Below are 17,253 nucleotides of genomic sequence, written 5' to 3' on the forward strand. Positions count from 1 at the left end.
GGAAGTCAATGCTTGGACGAGAGAAAATGGGGTCACCTGGGGCCGGGTGGTGGCGTTGGGCGATCATCCTGTCCACAGGAACCCCCGTGTTGGGCTTGGACCAAGTACTCAAAGGCATATCCGTGAGGGCCTCATTGAATGGCAGTAGGAGCTCCGAAGAGGCCGCTGCCAGTTGAAGCAACTTGGTCAGGAGGTTATTCCTTACCGAAGGAAGCTCAAGGTTTAAGGCCTCCGCTGCGCTATGCAACACCAATGAGTATGATGCACACTCCTCCATAGCCACGGTAGGGGAAAAAAGCATGCCAAGGTCTGAAGAAGTGTCAAGACCACTGGACTCACCCAACTCTTCTCTCCAGTCCGGTTCTTCCAACTTATCTGCCAGAGGGTTCACAGACCCCTCTCAGTCCTTCTCACCCTCCTCAGGTAGCCACTCAGGGCGATAAGGAACACCAGGGGAGAACAGCATTACAAAAGTACCGGTCGGCGGCGTCCCAACGTCTGGCGGCGGCGGTCCGGCTCTGTGTCCACATCGAGAGGGTGGCCGGGGTCAACATCGGTTGGGGACACAACCGGTGTTGGAGGGGGCCTAGGTGTCGCCTAATTGATTCGGCGCTGGAGGAGGTGTCACAAGGTCGACCGGCGCAGATCCATTTCCAGGCCTGGCTCCCTGGGGGCCCTGCTGCATAGGGGCTGAAGCCGCCGGCATCAAAAGTCTAGAGCCCCCAGGTGAGTCCGCGGGGCCCAAAAGCGCACCAACAGAGTCGGGCTGCCCAAAAATAGAGTGGAGGGCTTCGTAAAAACTATAGAGTTGGGCAGGGGTCGCTCTGGCTCCCGCAATCAGCGAAACCGGCATTGAAGGCATTGCATTGGCTCCCTGTGCGGGAGAGAGTGACCTTTAAGGCACTTTGTACTGCCCATAAAATCCTCGCAGGTAAAGGCCCCCTTATTCTAAAAAACCTAGTTACTCCATATAAAGCAAGCAGAACGCTGCGATCAGATAGGAAACATCTCTTGCTAGTTCCTAGAGTTAAAAAGGCCCGCACGGGCGGGAGAAGATTCTCATTTAACACGGCAAAGCTTTGGAACTCGCTTCCCCTAAAACTATGCGCTGAGCCCTGCACACTGCGTTTCCGCAAAGGTCTTAAAACCTTTTTGTTTCCTGTATAATGTGTCTCTTCTGTTCCCATTACCATCGGATGTTGTCTGGAAAGCGCCGGGATGCCCAAGGGTAGCTGCGCGCTATATAAGATTTTAAATAAATTTAAATAATAAAGGGAGGGAGGCTCAAAGTCGACCCAACAGGGTGCGTGGGCAGAGCCGGACGACTACAAGCTGCATGCCGCGTCGGCCGACCGACGTGAAGAATGCGAAGAGCGATGGTGCTTCTTTCCCTTCCTTTGTGCTTTGACTTACTTGAAGACGAAGACTTCTTCCAGGAGTGGTGGTGATGGCTCCGATACCAGTCCTGCAACCTCCCTCTCGAATGGGACCTTGAACAGAGCGTAGCCAACGGCCAGGCCTCCAGAAGCTTTCGGGACTGCCCCCGGAGCACGACTTTGGGTCATGGTCGCTCACCAGGCACCAAAGGCACACAAGATGGGGGTCCGTCACCGACATCAGCTTGTGGCAGGAGCCACAAGGCTTGCAGCCGGTCCACCGAGATGACATCCCTGTGCACTAGGATAAGTGACAAATTCGAAAAGATGTCAACAAAAAGTCGCAATAAGAGAGTCAAAAAGGGACTTGAGGTACTGCTCTCTCTAGATCTGTACAAGCTGGAGCCGAAAAAGAAAGAGCTGACATCAGCGTGCAGGGCCGACATCTAAGTAGATACCGCAACATTATTCCAGCGACCATGACACCAACGACGAACACGTTGTCGACCAACGCCACTGACAGATGCACAGGGGTACTGCTAAACAAAGATTCTATGGATTCAGGACGCCTGGGGGTAATTCTAAGTTGAGGAATCCATAACTAATCATCTCTTTCAGATTTGTGTTTTGACCTCCATCTTGGCATTTTTGGGGATACAACTTGGTTAAACTACCAGGATATCCCGAGGGAACCAAGTGTATCTTGTATATAACTTAGCCAGCGTATGGAACGTGCCTTATCCAGCATCTGGCAATCGGATATAATATCCTAACAGAGTTTATCGGCTGGGTTCAACCAAATACTAATCCATAATAAGAGTGGTGCCAGCTGGATTGTGTCCTCAATGAAGCACTGGTTTAGTTCGACATGGGTTATGAGGCTGGGAGTGGACAGTGGTGCACTTAACAACCTGAGCAAAAAGTGTTTTTCCTCAACCTGGAGGGAACCCCACATTATTGAAGCCCCATACACCACCTCCGTAGGTAGCTTCACTGATACATTGTGAATTATAAACTTTCAGAGGTGGGGACATAGTCTCCCTAATTTGCGGTCTAATAAGATTGCCAAATGTGCCCGCAGTTTTACTTAATTTGAGTCAGACCTGAGCACAATGAGAATTCCATGATTGTGTAGAAGTAAGATGTAATCCTAAGTAACAAACATTTTCAACAGTCGTGAAAACATGCCCATTAATACTGATTTTGTTTAGCCTTTGTTTGCCCGGGCCACAGGACATGATGTGCGACTTGGAATAGTTAGTGTTAAGATTCAAATTATGCATAAAGGATGCAAAGTAGTCCAACCAATGTCTCAGGGCTTAGGGGTTGAGGGCTAATATTATCGCAGCGTCCATATATAATAAAGCGGGAATTGGGGAGCCAGCGATTCTTGGTATATCTGTGTGGGAAAAAGATAAGTAGGCTGATAATCGGTTAATATATACAATAAAGAATAAGAGAGCAAGTATGCAACCCTGCCTTACTCAATTCTTTAGAGGGAAATCAGAAGGAAGCTCCCCAACATCTTAGACGCATCTGGATTTGTCGGCCGCATTTGACACATCGATCATACCATTTTGATCGACCGTGTCACCCAGGCCGGCATTGGGGGCACAGCGGCCTGCTGGCTGAAGTTCTTCCTTGAAGACCGCTCCCAGGCAGTTCGTCTGGGTGCCTTAGTTGGCTCTAAGCAGGTCATCACGTACGGTGTACCTCAGGGCTCGTCCCTATCACCCCACTTGTTCAACCTTTACATTTTCCCCTTAATCCAGGCCCTTAGAAATAAACAGGTTACCGTGCTCAATTATGCGGATGACCTGCAAATACTTTTCACAATTGATAACTTGGCAACGTCCATTTCCATCTTTCAATCCACAATGAGGTTCATCCAAGCATGGATGGACCAAAATCATCTAAAACTGAACCCAGGAAAAACAGAGCTGGTTTTGACAGGGGACAGTGTCAAATACTGGGGCTCACATTACTGGCCTACAGACATGGGTCAGGCACCTATACCCTCCGTTTCGGCAAAGACTCTTGGTGTCACCTTGAATAGCGACCTCTCTTTCAAAACACAAGTGGGCCAGGTGGTCTCCAAGTGCCTTTTCCAACTTAGGAAAATCCGGAAGGTCCGTCGTTTCCTGACCCTAGAAGCTCTAACACAGGTGGTGATTGCTACTGTAATCTCCCACCTTGATTACGCAAACTCGATCTATTTAGGCCTCCCTCAGTATCTTCTGAAACGTCTTCAGATGGTACAAAATCAGGCAGCCGGAATGATTTTGAACCAGCCCAGATGGCAACCTGCCACCCCCCTTTTGAAGGTACTTCACTGGCTCCCTGTGGCTCAGCGTTGCACCTTCAAAGTCGGCTGCATGATTTTTAAGGCGCTCCATTGCAAAAGCCCTAGATTTATTACAAAACTCATCATGAAGCATGCCCCGTCCCTGAATCTACGCTCGGCACACCAATGTCTTTTACAGACACCATCTTTCAAACGCACACGCTCGGGCGGTTGCAGATTCGGCACATTGGCCCCCCGCGTGTGGAATGCCTTCCCCATTGAGATTCGGCTATGTCCAGACCTTCTGTTATTTAGGAAATCCCTAAAGACCTGGCTCTACCAACAAGCATACTGCTAACGTCCTGGCCCTAAACTCCGACTCGTCCTCTGTCTCTAATAGCGCCAGGAAACCAATTGGTGGCAACGCGCTTAACACATTTTTGTTAACATAACATAACATAACATCTAGGCTGAAAGATATGAATGCAAGCACTATAGAAAATTCACCAGATGGGGGTCCACGCCTTGATCCAGCAACATTAGCCACAGATTGGTTCTGTTCACTGAATCAAAGGTGATGGCTAGAACCATGAAGGCTAAAAATATTGGGGGGGGGGGGGGCACTTAGCCTTGGTTTATTTGGAGATAGTCAGAGCATTCAGGCATTGTTCTCTGGTTCCTAATTTAGGCTAAAATCCAAACTGAAAAGGGGAAAGTATGTCCTTGACAGCTGCCCATCCGACCAGGTGGTCATAAATGACTCCAAATGATTTTGATCGTGCTGTCAATGAGTGAAAAAAGTCGGTAGAATTTGGGCGACATGCGATCACCCTTTTTAGATATGGGTACTATTGTTGCAGTAGACCATGAAGGCGGAATAGTCGTAGACAGGAAAGTATTAAAAGTATACGTGATGAGGGGACCCCAAATTTCAGGCATGGATTTCAACAAATCTATTGGTACCCCATCTAGACTGGAGCTTTCCCGCCCTTACTATGACAAATGGCCGCCTCACTTCCTCTAAAGTTAAGAAAAGTGGGGGAGAGTTTAGTAATCTGTTATGTAGGGAAGCAGACATAATTGGCACATCCTCAGTATGGTAAATAGAGGCAAAGTGGGTAACCCAATCTACGCCAGTTATTATTTTAGAGAGGGGGATTGATGGAGGAATTTCTCAACCAGATTAATTTTACTAGGTTCCAGAAGGATTTGCTATCCTGCTACAAATAGTCCTGGTTTTGGTTGTATACTACCCTCTTCCTATTTGCTACAGCGGTTTTATATTCAGTGCGTGCCAAGGTGATTTCGGTCTTATTCCTGGGGCAGGCATTTAGGGTATTCCTCAGCTTCCTGTCTGCCAGGGAACAAACCCCGTCGACCCACCTTGGAACCGTGTTTGAAATATGAATTGGCTTAAGTATGAAGCCCCTAAGTATGTGGATTAACCAATTATAGTGAAGAGCCATAGATTCCTGTACATTCTACCCTAGGCAGCAAAGAAAAGTATGTTAAATGTAATTTAGTAAGGTAGCAAGTGACTCTTTTGGGTTTTTTATACGGCATACTAGTCGTAGGCCGTCCGAGGAATGGGGCATAATGGAGGCTAAACTACTATTGCATGAAAGGTCCATAAGCGGTAAGAACATATGATCACCCCAGTCTGTGGGCAAGATCTCACTTTTGGAGCACCAGGTTAAAACATCAGGGCTAACAAACATATAATCTATAAGGGAGGCTCTCACCTCTCCTCTAAATGACATCAACATATTACATGCTCCCCCAAGGAGGTCAAATAAGGCGACCAGGCCATGGGCAGTAAGATGTTTAGAGAGCTCAGTGCCCCTTGCATCTGGCAAAATACAATGCCTATTTGTGTCAGAATCTTGCGACCTAAGACCCCCATTATTCTTAGCATTGAAGTTGTTACAAAGAAAAAAGTGGACTTGTGAAGCACGATTATCAACCTTAGATTGTAGTTGGGATATAAAATCAAATAGGAAATTATAGTGTAACCAGCTAAAATGTATCAAATAAAAGCCATGTTAGTCTTTGGTACCCGTATTATTAATGCTAAAAAGGCAGAGGAACTAGATTTTATTTGTGATACCTCTACCTGCAGGCTTGGCCAGGAGGCTAATCCACCGCACGTAAGTGGAGGGAATAGCAGGACTCAAATAACAACCATAGCTCTCAAAATATGGTGAAGCAGTGAGTCAAGTCTCCTGCAGAAGAATTAAATCAAACTTGGAAACAGAAGCCCTCCAATCTTCATTGTTGATCTTCCCTTTGAGACCAACCATGTTCCATCATAGTACAGAAAGAGTGCTGTAGTGTGTGTGTTAAGTATGAATGCGGGTGGCAACTACCATTGGCTCTAGAATCGGAGTAATAGTCGTTTTCTCTGGAGGGTTGTCATACGGAGGTGTAAGACCAGATGGAGCAGGTGTAAAAGCTACTTTTGGGCCCATAAGTCAGTCCAAGTCAGAGAGTGCCTTAAATCTATTAGATGTAGGTAGAGGGTACGAGATGTGGAGATCGCTTTGTGAGGCCTGTGGTACTGGCAAGACGTAAGAAAAAAGTTGGCTAACAGTAATTATCAAGCTAAATTATCTCAGTGTATGTTGACATCCCTGTGATGGTTGGGTGGAGGTATATCATGAGGACTACGGATTGAAACTGAATTGAGTGCCTTGTTAGCATAAAAATACAGATGCGTACAGCTCCTTCACTGTCCTTTTTGGACACTACCACTGTGGGTGAATCCCACGGCATTGGACTAGTAGATCACTCAATGACATCATGCTTTAGTAATGTGTCAAGCTCCTTTTCAACAGCTTCTTGTAGATGAAATGCAATTCGACGATGTCTTTGCACAACAGGTCGAACATCCTCATTGATATGAAGCTGCATTTTATGGTCTTAAGATTTCCTAATCAATGAAACGATGATGCAAACTGACTTAATATTTCTTGATCAGTATTCATGCTGTAGTTCACATATATCTGTCCCATATCAGCAGCAGTGCTGAAACTGAGTAAACAGGCACTTGGCGCAGTACCTTGAAGTACGGAAATGGGTGCTTTTACTTTTGTCTTTTTGGTGTTCATGGTTGCTATGAAGAAACCTTAACTTTTTAATGGCATTGATGCAGAACATGTATACATTTTAGTCTTTGACGGTGGGAGACGGCCAATAGACAGAGTTCGTTGTACTTCTCCTTAGGCATAATGTTTAATGACACACCAGTGTCGAAAATAAAAGGTATCGAGCAACTACTTACTTTGAGTGCAATTTTAGGGTAATGCTTGAATTACTTTTTTGATTCAACCTGTAGACTTTTCTTCAACTCGCATTCTTCTTTGCATGTGGCTAGTTCGACGTGTATGTTTTTCTGGGTAAACATTGACACTGCAAATCCATCATCCACACTTTCGCTTGACAATGACACCAAAGAACTCTTGCATGAAGATTTAGACACCGATCTACTTCATTTAGTGTTGATATGCCTCAGCTGATGTTGTCGTTTGGCCTTGTGGGCTTGCGTAGAATGTAGCTTCTGGAACTTTCAGGTGTCCGTTTTGTTTTCTCATCGTGATGCTCTTAGCTTTGCCTTTACCTTTTCTTTGTAGTAGAAATATTTGTATGACCAACTGTAAAAACAAAGAATTTGCCTGAAGCTAATTATTTAGTATAAGAAGAGAAGGCTGGTTCTGTAAAAACGAGCAGTCTCCTGAGAACCTACATGCCATTGTACTTCTAGGATACCTGTTACTGGTTGCAACCAATAAATTCGATCCTTGACTTCACCTAGAAGACTCTGTGTTTCTGTGGTCCGAAACAGGGAAGGACTCGAGGTCTTTGGGTGTTCTCCCTGGCACCGCCGGGTCCATAAAAACCTGGTACCTCAATACCGTACGTATATTGTACTTCAAGGTTCTGCCCAGTACAAATAGCGCCTGCTCCAGCGCTAAACAACTCAGGCACCAATGGGACTAATCGGTTTGCAAGTATTTTTGCAAATATTTTTGCATCAACATTTAGCAGCGCTGGGGACGATACGATGCGCAGGAGTCCGGGGCTTACCCGGCTTGAGATTCGCAAATATCATTGCTTCCCTCATAGATGCTGGCATCATTCTTGTAACACACATATCCTCAAAAATCGTTATCAATTGAGGCAGTAGTATCTCAAGAAATGCTTTATAAAAGGCAACTGTAAGATTATCCCCTCTCGGTGCACTCCCCGGTCTCATTTCGGAAATGGCAAGTAATATTTCTTCCCGTTCAATAAGTCTCATCATGAATTCCCGATGGGTGTTAGTTAGCCATGGTAATTTAATATGGTCCAGATAGTCCAGTATTTGCTCTTCTGAGCTGCCACCACGTGAGGAATATAAATCCGAGTAGTATTGACAGAATTGCTCTGCGACCTCCGTCTCTGTCATCAGAGTGTCCCCGTCTGGAGTTGTGAGCTCCGGAATTACTGACTTATCTCTGCGCTGCTTAAGTAGTTGCGTGAGAACCGCCCCAGGACGTTCCCCGTGCCCATAGACCCAAGCTGTAGCGTATTTGCCCATGTGTTTAATTTCTGCATCTGCCTCTGTATGAAACTCCTCCAAAGTTAGCTTGAGTTCCTGCATGATCGCCTCATTATGGCCAGCCAAGAGGGCCTGCTCTAAGGACACTAGTTTTTGTTCTAGAATGGCAAGTCGGTTCCGGATCGACTTGAGGACGCCCGCGTGTTTATATATGACTACACCCCGTATATCCACCTTAAAGGCATCACAGAAAGTCTGAAAGAAGTTAACTGAGCCGACATTCTTCTCAAAGAAGATTTCAATAGCTTCAGCCAATTCTACCTTGAATGTAGCATCTAGCAATGCATAAGGTGGAAATCGCCAGGTAAAGGGGGTTATACGCATCTTCGGGGTATCAAACACCAGTAGCAGTGATCTGAATATGTGCGGGGAAGGATCTTACATGTGCTAATATTTGTGAGTAACTGCCGGGTCACAAAACAATAATCCATTCTAGTGTGTACATCATGATATGCAGAGTAGTGTGTGTATCCCCCTTGCATCGGGTGCCGATGACGCCAGAGGTCGCACAAGTCAAAGCGTACCAGTGTACCATCGAGAGTTCTAGCCGACACTGATGTGCGCCTCTCCCGTCCACCTGATCTGTCCAGGGTGGGGTCCCTGATGAGATTAAAATCTCCACCACACAATATTCGTCCACCCGATTGTGAGCCTACCATGTCGGTCAAATTTCTGTAGAAGTCCGGGTTATCATAGTTTGGGCCGTAAACATTAATCAACAGCAGATCTAGTCCCTTCCCTCTGCACCTAGTAATTACATACCTTCCCTCCTTATCTGTTACTAAAGGCTCCAGATTCAGTGATTTAGTAGGGTTCACCCACGTTATAACGCCTCTCGTGTGTGTAGTAAAACCAGCTGTGTGTATATTACCCTGCAGTTTACTGGTGCGTAGTATAGGGCTGTCTAATGGAAGGTGCGTTTCCTGCAGAAGTGCAATGTCAATATTCTACCTATACAAATATCTCAAAATCTTACGTACTTTCCTGTTGTTGTTTAGACCACGTTCATTCCACGTGAGCTCTCCAATAGTAGGGGCCTATCTATAATCCACATTTTGTAAAGCGCAAACAATCACCCGTAAGGGTTTCTAGGCGCTGGGGGCTGTCGGGAAGATTAAGCAAGCTATTGCCCAGAGTCACATGGTGCTGGGCTAACCTGCCGCCGGAGCCGGGGATCGAACCGTGATCCCCAGATTCCAGCGTCAGTCGCCCTGGCCGCGGCGCCATACCTCACCCGCAATGGGATTGCACTAGGTGTAATTGTCTAACTGCATATACCATCTTATCAACATACTTGCTGTACTTTTCCACACTGTGCATGATAGACAGACAAAAAATCAGTATGAGTATCAATACCTCCCCCTCACCCATGTCAGGCAATTCCCAACCATGCCTGTACGGAAAATTCCCTCCCACGCCCCCCCAACTTTTAGCAATGAAACATAGGTCAATGCGAACAAAATAAACTCAATGCCCCATAGTATCATTCCCCTACTAAAACACAAACAGTGTGATTCACACGGAGGCAGATGTTGTGAACTAAACAGTAACATGTGGTGACACTGAGCTCAGCTCACGGACCGGTGCACCGCCAGATCATATTAGATTCCACAGCAAAGAACTCTCGCAGTTTATAATTCAACAATTACAGCTGTGACCAACAGACCCCCTCACACATTGTATATCATGCACATTATTTATCCACTAGAGTCCAGGGGTACTTCGCATTGCTAACTGCACTCAAGTGCATGGTTACTCTGAATTCGAGTCATTTCCTAAAACTCTCAATCAAGGGGGGGTAACTTTACCATGAAGACTGTCTATGGAGATCACAGCCCTGTACACCTGTCTTGTTCCTCCAGGCTTTAGCCGCCCATTTCCTCCTGCGCTTCTCTTTCCGGGCTAATCTGCTTCTCCTTAGCCCATTCTTTCAATGATTTTTGTAGGGATTTAGGATCTATGAAAATTTGTGAGTGTCCATTCCTGTTTACACGAAGCCGGGCAGGATTTAGCATGGCGTAGTCAACACTCAGTTCTTTCAGCTGGCGTTTCAACGGGGAGAATTGTCTACGCACTTCTTGGACACGAGCCGTAAAGTCCGGCTATAAGGAGATGGCAGACCCCTCATATCGCAGTTCCTGCTTGTTCCTTGCGGTGGCCATCGCTGCGTCCCTGTCCCTGTAATTTAACAGTCTGGCCACTATAGGTCTAGGAGGTGCTCCTGGAGAGGGCGCGGGCCCAATGATCTATGCGCCCTCTCCACCACAAAAATAGGAGAGAGCACTTCATCGCCTAACAATGTGGTCAGAAGCTTCTCAACAAACTTCTCCATATTGCCTGTCGGTGTCGATTCAGGGACCCCAGTAATTCGCAGGTTGTTTAGGCGGGAACGCGCCTCCAAATCTTCTGCCTTATCTAGCAAGACGCCCAGAGCCTTCCCCATTTTCTGATGGTCAGTATCCATTGATGCCTGCGCCTCCTCCACCTCAGTGACCCTGCGCTCCACCATATCAAGTCTCTCTGCATGTTTGTCAATTCTCCCGGACATCCTGTCCAAGCGATCCGAGAGCACATCGATTTTATTGCCCCAACCTGCAAGGCTGCCTTGAGGATTTTTTTTCCATCTTGAACAGCATGGAGTGAATATTACCCTCCACTTCCTCAACCAGAGGGCCTTGGGCAGCATCATCCTCCTCCGCCACAGTGTCCCGGGTTTTTGTCTTTCTCTGGTCGAACTTTAGTTTGGGTTGGTTTCTGTCGACCCTGCCCATTCTCCGTACCGGTGTACGGTTGGGTACCGGCACCACAGCACACTCTCAGTCTCACCAGCACAATGGAGTAGAGGGTTGGGCGCCAACAGTACTCAATACAGTCCCCCACTTCCTGGCACACCTCTGCTGTGCTCAGCACCCAGATGATCCCGTCTTCACTGTATGAGGGAGAGTTTTAGCCAACTGGTCAACAATCCCACCAGCAACTATGGCCCCAGGAGATCAGTTGCACACTATGCTGCCAGGTGCATTCGTTTCTGGACTCGAGCAATAGGTAGGTGCACTGCCAGGTCACCCAAGGTACACTTCCATTCTCATCTGGTTGCACCCAGCCTCGGGCTGCCGGTCATAGTGTTCGTAGGTATTTCACCCGGACTCCGTAGTCAGTTCTCAAGTGCCGGTCCCGTAAAAAAGCCCGCAGTCCAGCCAGGTTCTGCGTAACTCCACAGCAACCCCTAAAATGGCCGTCTCTCAAAAACGAAGCGTGCTCAGTCTGGGGTCCAAGGCCGCAGCCCCACTCCACCAGTATGAGGGACAGTATGCATGTATTATCTAGGGGATCGGCCAAGCAGTAAGCCCACCTGAGTCACAATACGCCCATTAGACTCATGGCTCTCCAGTTCTTGCCGATAGTATGCACCACCTGATCTATTGTCACCAGTGGAACATCCGATCTCTGTCCGTACTTTCGGAGAGCACAGTGGGCCCCACCTCTCAAGAAGTCACTCGCGGGATGAGAAGTATGTGAGCGGCCGCATCACAATCGCTGCTGTACGCCCGGCTAGTGTTAGAAGGCACGGCAAGTCCGGCGGATGTGTTGCGTATTAGGCTTCCGCTGCTCCTAACTTTCGACCGGTGTTTCCACACGTGGCATAGGCCCCAGCAGGACGACTCTCGATCGCAGCTCGCAGGAGAGGGATAAAGGGCCCCCGATTAGCTCGGCTGGTTGCCGGATGTCACTAGTCACAGTGCATATGCAGATGCAGCGTGAGTCAGTATGGTGGAATCAGAATATTGTCTGGATAGTGTGGCGGCTTCACGGAGCCGAGCGCTTAAGCGGCCATTTTGCAGCTCGCAAGCTCCGCCCCCCCCCCCCCCCCCTCAAAATGTTATACATGCTTACTCTCTGAATTTTACGACAGGCTTAACTCATCAAATCCTAATCTGGTGTTCTCTCTAGAGCACAATCCTATCTATCATGTCCTTGACTTGTCCATTAAAGTAGATAATTATGTATTTTAAGTTTTTCAATCTCTGGGACTCTCTACAATCAAAAGAATTAGTTTCAAACACTGGTACCTACTGAATAATGACATGCCTTTTCTCAACAGACCCATGTTGGATTTCAAATGTGGACCAAACTTGAAAGACCGATTGGGTTAAGCCTATCATGAACCCATTCGAACAATCATCACCCAAAGGCTTGAACTGCTACCTATAACTGGTCATTCTTCAAACATCAATCTCCCATTAGATGACGCATTTAACATTCCCTGCTTGTTGAGCATTATATACAACATAAACATCCACCAGGTGATATGAACTGGTGAATCATCGAGGTAATCAAACCCCTCACACAAACCAAACATGTTGACCACCTTCTTTCACTCTGTGAAAACAGAAGGACGTGGAAATTGAATACTATTCCTCAACGTCAGAACCTATCTAATGAATGGTGTCCTCTAGCAATGCTACAATGTACTGCTACTTTACTGCCTGATTTCCAACTTTAATTACATTCTCACATGCTACACCTTTGTCGCTATCCTTAATGTAAATATGTCTTTCAGATGGCCTTCATGTCATTTCCTATGTAAAGAAAATCAATGCTTCCTTTTTTGATTGCCACCTCTGATAGACTTGTTAGCCTTGGGGTGGTCTTCCAAACTTCTTTTCCTTCCTTCTCCATTTTCTCAGTTTTTGCTGAACTTGTTTTTGCTGGCCTTAGGATTCTGTGCACTTTACTACTGCTAACTCGTGCTAATGTGCTTGTGCTGTTTCCTCTAAACAGGGTAACAACGGCTTACACCCAGTTGGCCTATTCAACTTGCTTGTAAGTCCCTAGTAAAGTGGTACTACCTGTATCCAGGGCCCGTAAATTAAAGCTACTAGTGGGCTAGCACCACTGATTGTACCACCCACTTAAAAAGCCCTTTAAACATGACTCAGGCTTGCCATTGCAGCCTGTGCATTCAGTTTTAAACTGCCATTTCGAACTAACTGGCAAACTAAACCTTCTGCTAGCAGTTAACCTTCAGCACCTACACCTAAGCCTACAGCACCTGTACTCAAGGCTCATGACTTCTCTAAGGAGTTCCTTGTGCAGATGGACGTTTCAGAGCATGGTGTAGGGGTTGTCTTAACACAGTAAAATAAGAAGGGCTTAGACCTCCTTAGACATTAGCTTAAGGCCCCAGTACAAGTCATCCTCCATATATAGCTCCGCCTCAGCCTCACCCTCACCCTCCTCAATGGTCTCATTTAATGCAACATGGGCTTCAGAATAGGTTCTCAGTGACTTTTGACACTCCATATTTCTGGTGGTGCTCTTACAGGAAGCCCAACCTCCCTGCAGAAGTCCTTGAGTTGGGCCGCAGTGTAACCCTCAAGTATGGCCAACTCAACATCCATTCTTGCAGATGCAAATGCAGAACTACCATTCAGAGACATGTTATGTTATGTTATGTTATGTTAGTGCTATTTGTATTGCGCACGGCTGCTCCAGCGAAGGAGCGTCCCGGCGCACCGACAAGGTGGCGAACACAACACAACAGGGGGACAGAAATTATTATTAAAAATTGGGGAGTAAAGGATTTAACAAAGCTCAGAAAATAAGTGGGTTTTAACGGCCTTGCGGAAGGAAAGCAGGTCACCAAGGGTCCGGAGTTTCAAAGGGAGAGCATTCCAGAGTGCGGCTGCCCGCACCTTAAAAGAGCGACCCCCCACCCGGCTGAGTTTGAACCGAGGGGCTACGGCTAATTCTTGGTCCAGCGAGCGCAGAATGCGGCCCGGGATATAAGGGCGCAAAAGTTGGCGCAGTAAGGGAGGCGATAGGCCCTTCAGAATCTTGAAGGAAAGGCACAAAACTTTAAAGTGAATCCGCTGCCTAACGGGTAACCAATGCAAGGCTCGCAAAGATGGACCGGCCGAGCAAAACCTAGGAAGACCTACGATTGCTCTGGCCGCAGCGTTCTGCACTCTTTGAAGTCGGGTTAACTCGGCCTGGTTTAATCCTATAAAAAGGGAGCTGGCATAGTCCAACCGAGCCAAAACCGTTGCTTGCACCACCAATTGACGAGTTGCGGCATCAAAGTATTTAAGGGCAGGGCGCAGATTGCGCAAGATGCCGAAGCAGCACGCCGCCGTCCTTTTGGTGTGGCCAACGAAGTTGAGGGAAGGGTCCAGCCAAACACCAAGATTTTTGATCTCCGCAACCGGAGTGGGAGTCGGCCCCAGCTCAGAGGGCCACCAAGTATCTCCCCATAGGTCCGTCCGCTTCCCAAAGATCATCACCTCCGTTTTTTTGGCGTTTAGTTGGAGACAGTTGGACGTCATCCAACCAGCCACCGCCCTGAGTCCTTCTCTGAATCTTGGGGCATCCACCCCAGAGTCCCCGCTGATCGTGACCGCTAGCTGGGTGTCATCTGCGTACGACACCATGGTCATACCACAGAGCTTCACAACCTCAGCCAGCGGCCTCACGTAGATGTTAAACAACGTGGGGCTCAGTGAGGAACCCTGTGGGACCCCAAGAGACAGAGGATGACATTTGGACTGGTAGGGCGGGGACGCCACACAGAAGGAACGATCCCTGAGAAACGAACGGAACCACTGGTGTGCAGTGCCGATCACCCCTATCTCCTCAAGACGTTGCAGGAGAATATCATGGGAGACCGTGTCAAAAGCGGCGCTTAGGTCTAACAAAACAAGCGCCGCCGTTTGACCTGCATCCAGAACTACCCGCAGGTGCTCGACCATAGATAGCAGCGCTGTCTCCGTACTGTGGCCAGCCCGAAAACCATTCTGGGTGTCGTCCAGAATGTTGGCACGCGACAGATGACCAGTGAGGGCGGTGTTAACATGCGCCTCCGCGAGTTTGGCTGGCCACGGGAGAAGCAAAATCGGGCGGTAGTTCTCCGATTTTGTAGGGTCGAGACATGATTTAGAGTAAAAAGCAAAAATGCCTGGCAGGGAGAATTGAAATATATATTAAGCCTGGGCGTAGTTCGCGTAGCCGCACTCCGCGAGCTACGCGAAGATGCACTTGCACTCCGCGAACTACGCATAACTCCGCGAACATGCGTAGTAGCTTGCTTGACCCGTTCGCAAGCCGTTTTTGTCTTCCGGAGCGCCGTGGAACTCTGGAACCTGCTCGACACCACATCTCCAGACGTCGCCTTCCTCACGGAAACATGGATGAACGCCTCCTCAGCACCCGACATCGCCGTCGCCATCCCGGACGGATACAAGATCACCCGGAGAGACCACGTCAACCAGACAGGAGAAGGCATCGCCATCGTCCACAAGCACACCATCCGCATCACGACCAACTCAGACGACACCCTCACAGCCGCCGAACATCTTCACTTCCAGATACACACGGACCCCAAGACCACACTCAGAGGCACCCTCATCTACAGACCCCCAGGACCTCGCACACAATTCAGCGAAGACATCGCAGACTTCATCAGCCCGCACGCCCTCGCCTCCGCTGACTACATCCTCCTAGGGGACCTCAACTTCCACCTGGAGAACAACAACGACAACACCACCACCACCCTGCTGGACAACCTCGCCAACCTCGGACTCATGCAACTGGTGAACACCCCCACCCACTACGCCGGACACACGCTTGACCCAGTCTTCTCCTCCAGCAAGTACATCTCCTTCAGCCACTCCACCGGACTCCACTGGACAGACCACAGCTGCGTCCACTTCAGCTTCAGAAAGACCACGACTCACCACCACCCGCAACAGGTTCCCCGCAGGAACTGGAACAAGATCAACACCGACCAGCTCACCACTTCACTGAGCCAGAACCCTCCCGCCAGCTCAACGGACCCCAACCAAGCAGCCAACAACCTCACACAGTGGATCACCAATTGCGCTCGCCCAACCAGCCTCGACCACTCGCAGTCCGGCTTCCGCGCCAACCACAGCACCGAAACGGCCCTCATTGCAGCCACTGACGACATCCGAGCCCTGCTCGACAACTGGGAAACAGCGGCCCTCATCCTCCTGGACCTCTCCGCAGCATTCGATACGGTCTGCCAACGCACCCTAGTGCAGCGCCTCAGCAACATCGGAATCCAAGAGAAGGCACTGGAGTGGATCATCACGTTCCTCACCGGAAGAACCCAGAGAGTCCGCCTCCCCCCGTACAGATCCAAGGCCACCGAAGTCATATGCGGCGTACCACAAGGATCATCACTCAGCCCCACCCTCTTCAACGTCTACATGAGCCCCCTCGCAGCCATCGTACGCCAACACAACCTCAACATCATCTCCTACGCCGACGACACCCAGCTGATCCTCTCCCTCACCAACGACCCAGGAACCGCCAGAACCAACCTACACGAAGGGATGAAAGACGTAGTCGAATGGATGAGGAACAGCCGCCTGAAACTGAACTCAGACAAGACGGAAGTCCTCATCTTTGGATCATCACCCTCCGCCTGGGACGACTCCTGGTGGCCCCCTGCCATGGGCAGCGCACCCAAACCAACGGACCACGCACGCAACCTGGGCTTCATCCTGGACTCCTCCCTCTCGATGACCAGACAAGTCAACGCCGTCTCATCATCATGCTTCAACATCCTACGCATGCTCTGAAAGATCTTCCGATGGCTCGCCACCGAAACCAGGAAGACGGTCACACAGGCACTCGTCACCAGCCGACTGGACTACAGAAACACCCTCTATACCGGAACCACAGCCAAACTCCAGAAAAGACTCTAACACATCCAGAACGCCTCCGCACGACTCATCTTGGACATCCCCCGACACAGCCACATCTCCGGACACCTGAGAGACCTTCACTGGCTCCCCGTCAGCAAGAGAATCACGTTCCAACTCCTCACCCACGCACACAAGGCCCTCCACGACCTGGGCCCCAGGTACCTCAACAACCGCCTGACCTTCTACACTTCCACCCGCCAGCTACGATCGACCAGCCATGCCCTCGCCGCCGTGCCACGCATCCGAAGATCCACCATGGGAGGAACA

At 48.8% G+C, this 17,253-nt stretch overlaps 1 protein-coding gene across 2 annotated transcripts in view; it reads right to left on the reverse strand.

Moving 5' to 3' along the window:
* LOC147725374 (uncharacterized) overlaps nucleotides 1-17,253 on the reverse strand; it is a 2,508,159-nt gene that overhangs the window by 999,688 nt on the left and 1,491,218 nt on the right. The gene's annotated exons all lie outside the window — the stretch shown is intronic.

Source organism: Lissotriton vulgaris, chromosome 3_2 (assembly GCF_964263255.1).
Source record: "Lissotriton vulgaris chromosome 3_2, aLisVul1.2, whole genome shotgun sequence".
Lineage (NCBI taxonomy): Eukaryota > Metazoa > Chordata > Amphibia > Caudata > Salamandridae > Lissotriton > Lissotriton vulgaris.